General features: G+C 35.7%; 1 long non-coding RNA gene across 1 annotated transcript; it reads left to right on the top strand.

Moving 5' to 3' along the window:
* Positions 1-5,000: 5,000 nt before the first annotated feature.
* On the top strand, positions 5,001-7,012 carry LOC110870934. Its single transcript, XR_002553358.2, has 3 exons — positions 5,001-5,449; positions 5,803-5,894; positions 6,911-7,012. It is a non-coding gene; the product is annotated as an uncharacterized LOC110870934 (long non-coding RNA).
* The last annotated feature ends 1,084 nt before the right edge of the window (positions 7,013-8,096 follow it).

Below are 8,096 nucleotides of genomic sequence, written 5' to 3'. Positions count from 1 at the left end.
TTAACTGAGATTTCTAACTAGGTTTGGCCTAAAGGACAAAACATGCAAGATTTTGAAACGTAAAGGACACCGCCTGTCAAGTTTTGGCCTAAAGGACAACGCCTGAAATTTGATGTAAACATAAAGGACAAAACTTGTAATTTACTCCTTTTTTATAATAATATATAGTTTTTTATTATTTTATTATTTGATATATTATAATAGTTTATTATTATATTTACCTTTAACAACATATTTTTTTAAACATATATTTCCTTTACCGTTTTTTTTCTTTTTTTAAACATATATTAATTTATCCATTAATTTGATACTTCTTTAATAATTTACGTTTATAATTTTTTTTCTAAAAACTTAAGTACATACTTGTGCTTGATTTCTTTTCCTGGCATTCCGTTATAAGTTTTGTTAAAAACGAAGTTGTACTCAAAATAAAGTATTTATTTGGTATTATAAAATAGTATGATGATAAACTAAATCGTTCTAATGGTTTGAGTTTATAAATAACAGTCTTTATTTTCAACTCATGTTTGTTTTACATTATAATCCCCTCGGTTTTGCCGCAACGAGCGATATAAAAAAAAGTAGTTTATGATGGAGTCACACTTGCCATTTTGTCTTTTGGTGCCATTGGATTCCACCGGACTAAGGTAGTATCGATTATATAAATTCACTGATTGAGTTTGGCACTACCCAAAAATGACTTTCGATAGTTTAATTTTTTTTATTATTTATTTCTCTAAATATTTTAAGGGCTTTTGATATGATAAAAATATCTCAAGTTATTACATGCGTCACTGCCGCTTAATATTTCTGTTTTATTTTAAGTGGTTGTTTCCAGCATCCATAAGTGGTTGTCTCTATCTATAATTAGTCGTTCACCATCTCCACGATAAGGATTTTGATGTTTATATATATAAACACGTAACCATGGTTGTAAAAGTCGCTAGGCGCTCCCTAGTCGGTCGACCGGGGAGTTGAGAGTACTCGCCCTAGGCGGAGAGTACACGGGGAGTACTCGGAGATGCCAAATTATAAAGAAATTAGTTGTCGAAAATGAAATATATGTCAAATAACACAAATTTACTAATATTTATAACAAAATACGTGAAATTGATGTTCATTTTTTAATATGATAGGAATAGAAATTATGTTTTATTTTATTTTAAGTCAACCTCGGCCCGAGTTGACCTACTAGATCCGATTTTGGCTAATGTTGACCGCATTTGATCGATTCCGAGTAATTAGTCGGAGTTGAAGAAAGTCGCCTCGGCAACCTACCTTGTAGCGACTACTCGGGGAGTATTCGGCCTTGGAGACCTTGTTTTACAACCATGCACGTAACATCACATTCTTCAAATGATTTTATGTTTTTTAATAATAATAATAATAATAATAATAATAATAATAATAATAATAATAATAATAATAATAACCAAGAAAAGCGAAGTGTACGTATTTTTAAGAAAAGAAAGTTTTCATATCCATAATTACCTTTTGTGTGACTTTTGTCGCACACCATGCGCATAAAATGTGTTTCTGTAACATTCTTGCCACACCCCATGATGTATAAATATATCATGACTTTCCGCTCCCCACAAGGTGTGTTTACAAGAAACTCCATAACATCAATAGATACCATGTTAGTACCTGCTGATATGAACAAGAAAGCAGAAACAGTAAAGTAAACGAGACAGAAATGATGAACCGGGCTTGTGTTTGACACAATTCCCTTAAACAGATTCGCGGTCTATTCCCAGGGTACGCTGGTTCGAAACAGCAAACAACGCACTGCCAGACTTGAACACTTGTCTGAAAAGAAACTGGAGAGATGTTGCAGAGATTGAGAGAGGAGAAGATGTTGTTGGTGTGTCTCAACTGTGTTGGTATGATCAGGTTTTATAGTCACAGAATTCATAACCGAATTCTGGACATCATCATCAATATTGAATAATCATTTCAGTTTAAAACCCATTAACAAGACCAACCGTTTCAGTTTTAAAGACTAATTAAAAAACAATTAGTCAGTCTCAAGTGCAAAAACTGTCTTACGCGAGCCCAGGTTTTCGGAGTTGCATGTGTCCGCAGGACGTGCGGGCACGAGTTCAACCAAATTCTAGTTCCAAAACTCAATTTTTTCACCCCCGCGCGAGGGTAGGACTTAATTCACAACAACATGCAACAACTCACTCATCTTCACTTATAACCCGCACAATTTCTGCCCTCCACGGTGTATATCTACATTTCATGTCATCACTTTAAAGTTTAAACATGTCATTAGATGAACCAGGAAAGTTTAAACATGTCATTAGATGAACCAGGAGAATTACGATCGAGTGAATATGATTTTAACGTATTTATCAAGTAACAAAACACTTTTTATATACAACATAAACCAATATCTTCCTAAAGTCAAAGTGTGAATGCCCAAATTTATCATAAAAAAAAATTGTCAATAATAGACGAATGGTACTTTACTTTCATAATTACTAAATGCATTTTTAAGGCATAATGTATATAAATTACAAATTTAAGGGTTTTTTTAATCCTATCAACTACATCAATGATTCAAAAATTACGAATTTAAGGGTTTTTTTTTTTAATCTTATCAACTACATCAATGATTTAAGTTATAGATCATTACCCCTTATTATAACTGTTGAATTTAAATACTTTAGGAGTTCAGGTTGACAAGTTCTTAAATGTGTGAACTAGAATATGACACATATATTTATTTAGTAACTTTTTAAAACCCCATATACTTAAGCACAAGTCAACTTATTAATAAAACAAGACGTGTTCGAGTTAAACCGCCTATTAAACATGTATGTTTGAATTGACCCATTTAATAAACATGCTTTATTAGTGAACCCAAAGCCAAATTATCTTCATATTTAAGACCATGGGGTATGGTCGAACGGGGGTTGGGGAAGGGAAGAAGGGGCAGCCATTCCTTTTGGAGAAAAAGTTTTTGGCCGAAGACAAAAAGTTGGTCCTTTTTTGCACTAAAAAACTAGTCAATGAGTTGACACGTGGAGTTCGAGCCCCCCCACCGGTGAGTGACGTGTCCGTGGGGTATGGCGGGGCGTGGGTGAACCGCGTGGCTTGGCAGTTTATTAAAAAAATACAAAAAATTAAAAAATTACACACAACATTAAAAAAAAGCCTAAAATTTTATTAAATTCTTAAAATTACACAAAAAACCTAAAAACGATTACAAAATTAAAAAAACCTAGAAACGATTACAAAATAAAAAAAAAACCTAGAGTGTTAGGTAAATTTCAAAAAGCGCGACCTTGTCGAACGGCTTTCGCTCCTTGCCCCGAAATTCGCCACTGCCACCCGGTCCTCGTGGCTTAACTCACCGCTCGGAACGGCTTCGTAGTAGGCTTTGAAACGATCAAGCTTCGGACATAGCGCGCCATTTATGTTGGCACGCGTTTAAGTTGTGTCGGTCGTGTCCGACATTATGTCGGTAGCTTGCAAAGGCTTCCGACCAATATCGCGTTTCACCGGGTTGTCGCCCCTTCATTGCGTCAACGACGCTCGTGGCGAGAGCTAGCTCTTCTTCGTGTGTCCAAGAGGCCATCGATCAAGTGGGTTGGGGTAGCGGGTTCGATCAAGTGGGTTTTGGTCGGGGTAGCGGTGGACAGCCAAGGAGATTGTTTGGGTTGGGGTAGCCGGTGGGGTTGGGGTTATATTTATAGTGATGTTGACTGTTGGGTTGGGGTGACCGCTTGGCTTGCCAAACGGTTACATTTTAAATTTTAAAATTTAAAATTTAAATGCCCCGCTATGACATGACCACCAAGCGAATAGGAGCCGGCCACATAGGATCGCTAGCCCGCCCCACGCCCGGCTTTAAACTCCCGCCCCTTGGGCCACGCCCCAACCCAAGCTCACCCGGGGTGGTGGCTTGGGCGTTTTCAGCCAACCCACGCCCCAACCTGTAACGCCCTGAAAATATAAACTTTATATTAGAATTATAAAGTATAAAATAAACAAGAATAAGCTAACTAGGAAATAAATAACCCAGTTAGTTATGAGTCTTGTGATAACATGTAAGTGGGTTAAAATACCTAAAATAAGAACCAAGTGATTGTTGAGGGACTAAACTTGTTAAATTAGAAACTTAAATCACACCAAACACACAAAAAGGAGTGTGTCTGGTCGATCCAAACCCAGGGGTGTAACACCCCTAAAACGGGTTTGGTAATCATACTCCGTTAATACCAAAAGACGGGTAAAGTACCGTTAGCAGTAAAGATAACCCGGTAAATATTTGGATTTAATAAGAAATCCTAATAATTTAAATACAAGCGAATCAAAGAATTAAGGAATTGAGATTATAAGAACCCGAGTCAACGGGACTTAAAATAAAACGGGTTTTTAGCTCCCGGAACCCACCAAGTAACTAGGAGTATTAACCTAGTTAGTTAATGTCTTGACAAAATAGAACTAATGTGGTTAAGCTACCCTTTAAATAACTTGTGTAAAGTGAAGGGACTAGACATGGACAATTGAATTAAAGTTTCAATTAAACAAATTAATAAACAAGTCTGCGACTTCAACCAGAGCCAAGAAGGGCTCTCTTGCTCAAAACCCTAATCCCTCAAGAATCTCTCAAATTGAAGTCCAAATCAAGAGCCAAATCATTGCATGAACACAAATTCGTGATCACCTAGTCATGGGGATTACAAGGTATGTTAAAAATTATGATTTGGTGATACTTTGAGATTATGATGAATAATCATAATCGAAATTCTGGAATGAATATTGATTCTATGAGTGTTATTATGATTATATCTTGGTTTAGAAACAAACCCTAGTAGAAAATTTGATGAATTGTTGTCAAAACTAGGGATTTGATAATTACCCTATTATGTGCTAAATGGGTTTTTGTATGTTATGATGAACACTCGGATCGGAGTGTTAATTTGATGAATATTGATTGTTATGATATAAGTTCTTGATGTAGTTCATGAACACTAGATATAGAGGGTTGAAATTTGATGTTAATCTTGCTAAAAATGACTAATTACGGACTAGTTAGCAAAAGTGTAGAATGATGCCCATTAGGTGTTTGTTAAAATGCCTAAATGAGAAGTAAAGTGTTGAAATTCAAGTGAAACGCGTAATTGACAAGCTTGACTAATTTCATGAGACATGGGATAAAACGGGTTCTAATCATAATGTTGATTTGCCTTAATCGTGCATATTATATGATTAAATGTAGTTGACTTTAGAAAGTCAAACTAACTAGTGATGAAGTCGAATAAGTGGTTTCGGCTAAGAAAATAAGTAAAGTGGTATAGTCGTGATTGTTAATGACTAATCTAACCACCTTGTAAATGATGAACAATAGTTGGCGCTTAAACAAGCTAGGTGAAGCTTGGAGTGAAAGCGGGTCAAACGAGTCAAGCATAGAAGAAAAGCGTAGCTCGGATGCAAGGTAAGTGTAATTTACACACTTATGTAGAATGCTTGTTATTTCGATACTTATGAACGTGAAAACAATAATATTGGAAATTTGGAAAAATTGTCAAGTGTTGACTTATGTAAATCATGGTTAAAAGGATACCCATGGCGTAAGCCGAAATGGGTTGAAACTGCAAGAAAAGAGTGTAAAAGAAAAAGGGTATGGTTATAAAACCCGGGATGGGATGATGTACAAATTGGAAATCAAAATCGGTGTTTTTGATTTAAATAGACAATGTTGGGCATATTGTCCAAACGGGTCGAATGGTGGTGATAACACCATTTGACAATATCGACTAATGTGGTCGTCAAGTCTTATGTTAACAGGACTAATTAGCAAATCGGATAGTTGCGTCATCATTGATGGTGTGATAATAAAAGCGAGGCATAAATCGGGTCTATTCGTTGATCCGAGCCAGGTACGCATATTTATGTTGTAGTTAAAAGTGATATTTTGGTCGAATATTTGGTGAGAGTCCTTCATTGTAAAAGAAGGACCAAAATCGACCAAAAACGCCCTTGTAGGCTAAATTGAACAAACAACCCTTAGAGGTTGTTTGGAAACGAGTCTTATGATTAAACAAAAGCTTAGAACGAGTATGAGTAGTGAAAATGTAATTCTTGGGTTGAAAGACTCCTTATGAGTCTTTGCCGTAAAATGATATTCCAAGGGGTATAATTCGGAACACATAGATATCTACTTTAAATCCAACACATAATTAGTTGTGATGGAAGAATACTATATAAGAAATATAGGTTACAATGCTAGAATAGAATAAAAGCGACTGTGAGCCTAAAAGTGCTTAAATACTCTTAATGGGTCAAAATAAGCAATTAAGTGTAAACGGGATTTTATTATATAAGAAACCCGTGGTTTGAGAGTAATATGATAGGAGATATTGATATAATGAACCTCATGATTTTAAAGATCAAATAAGCAAGTTGGTGTGATAAAATCATGAACGGGTCAATATTTGGTAAAAAGGGTAATAAGCTGAAGACTTAAAAGTCTTAAGTTTTGTTAAGCCGAATGTCGGATTTTAACTCCATATGATGGAGAATCAAATTACAAACACGTAGGAAGAAACGGTAGGTCAAACAGACTAACGATTAGAAAGATACGGAAGTTTTCGTGTCATTAAGCGGCAAATGGAAAAGGCTGAATACAGGGACCACCGTAACTTACGGTGTCACCGTAAGTTACGGTGGAGTTGAACTCTTTACGGCAGTCTCCCCCTGAGTTACGGTGGGGAAAGTCTTAAACAGAGACCACCGTAACTTACGGTGCCACCGTAAGTTACGGTGGAGGCAAACTTGAAATGCAATGTTTTGGATCAAGAGATTATCCTTGGGATTTCTTTCCATTATCATTTATCTTGATTGGTACCGTTATTTAAAGTATCAAAACTAACTGTTGAGTTGGTTTTGAACACAGGTGTATGCTGAGAGCCCGGATGAAGATCAAGCGTCAAGCTCGATGAGGAACCGAACACATGTTTAATAAAGCTTCCGCAACGTTGTTGTGTCGTTATTCTAAACGGCGAATTAGATCACATTATGTATATCGCTTAAATTATAAAAGTTTTTAACAAGCCCGTATTTTCATTATAATTGTGATTGTAATTACATGATTATGAGTTTAAATTATACGAAAAAAGTTAAATAATAACTAGGATGTTACAAGTTGGTAATCAGAGCTCAAGGTTAGAAGAATAAAGTGTTCGGTTCGAGGCTTGATCGCAAATCCGGTAAGTACAAGTATGTTAATAGTTTAGCATGCTAAAGTGTTGTAAACAACACATAGGGCTATCGTGTGATACACGTTACCCCAATTAAAATGATTGATATTGTCACACCCCAACCGATGGCGAAAACATCGGGATGAGACGAAGTGTGTATAGATTGCTAGAGACGTCATAACACTATGTGACAATATTTAATTAAATTCAAATTTCATTGCAATACTAAATTGTCATACAAGATTCAAAAGAAATAACAACAATGTTTCATAGCATAACATAACAAACAAAAGATAGATTTATCTAGGTGTGTATCTAGTCCACCCTAAATCTTGTTTCGTCTTGCATATCATCTCAATAATTAACCTGCAACATGTATTAAAATAGAGTTCAATGCAAAAGCAAAGGCGAGTATACAAGTTTGACTACATAGCATAATAGAATAAAAACTCATATCCAACATGTAACATAGTGAATAAATTTACTAGCAATGCAATTTTTGGCGTACTATATGATCAAACCCAAGAATACAACGCACAAAGAGCCTAATCCCAATCGTTCAGCGGGATAGAAATGTTTAACTCAACAATACCCAATTAGAATAGCGGGCGGGGCGTTAATCCTATAGCGCTATAATTGTTAAGGTGGGCTAGCAAAGTTAATGAGCATATAACGTTCCAAATCGTTCATAGAGCATACAAGCATAGCAAATATTCATAATAGTTTCATGTCTCGTTCATAGATAGAGTATGTTTTGTTTAAGCATAAAAGTTGTGTTGAATAGGTATACATGTTGCATCCCAAAGTGTAAAGGGGAAAAAGGGATCGAGTATACTCACGGTTTACAAGTCTTGACTTGGAAGTTCCGAGAGTAAGTTTGGT

This window comes from Helianthus annuus, chromosome 8 (assembly GCF_002127325.2).
Source record: "Helianthus annuus cultivar XRQ/B chromosome 8, HanXRQr2.0-SUNRISE, whole genome shotgun sequence".
NCBI classification, from domain to species: domain Eukaryota; kingdom Viridiplantae; phylum Streptophyta; class Magnoliopsida; order Asterales; family Asteraceae; genus Helianthus; species Helianthus annuus.
Note: the sequence above shows the minus strand (reverse complement) of the source record. Positions and strands in the feature narration are given on the sequence as shown.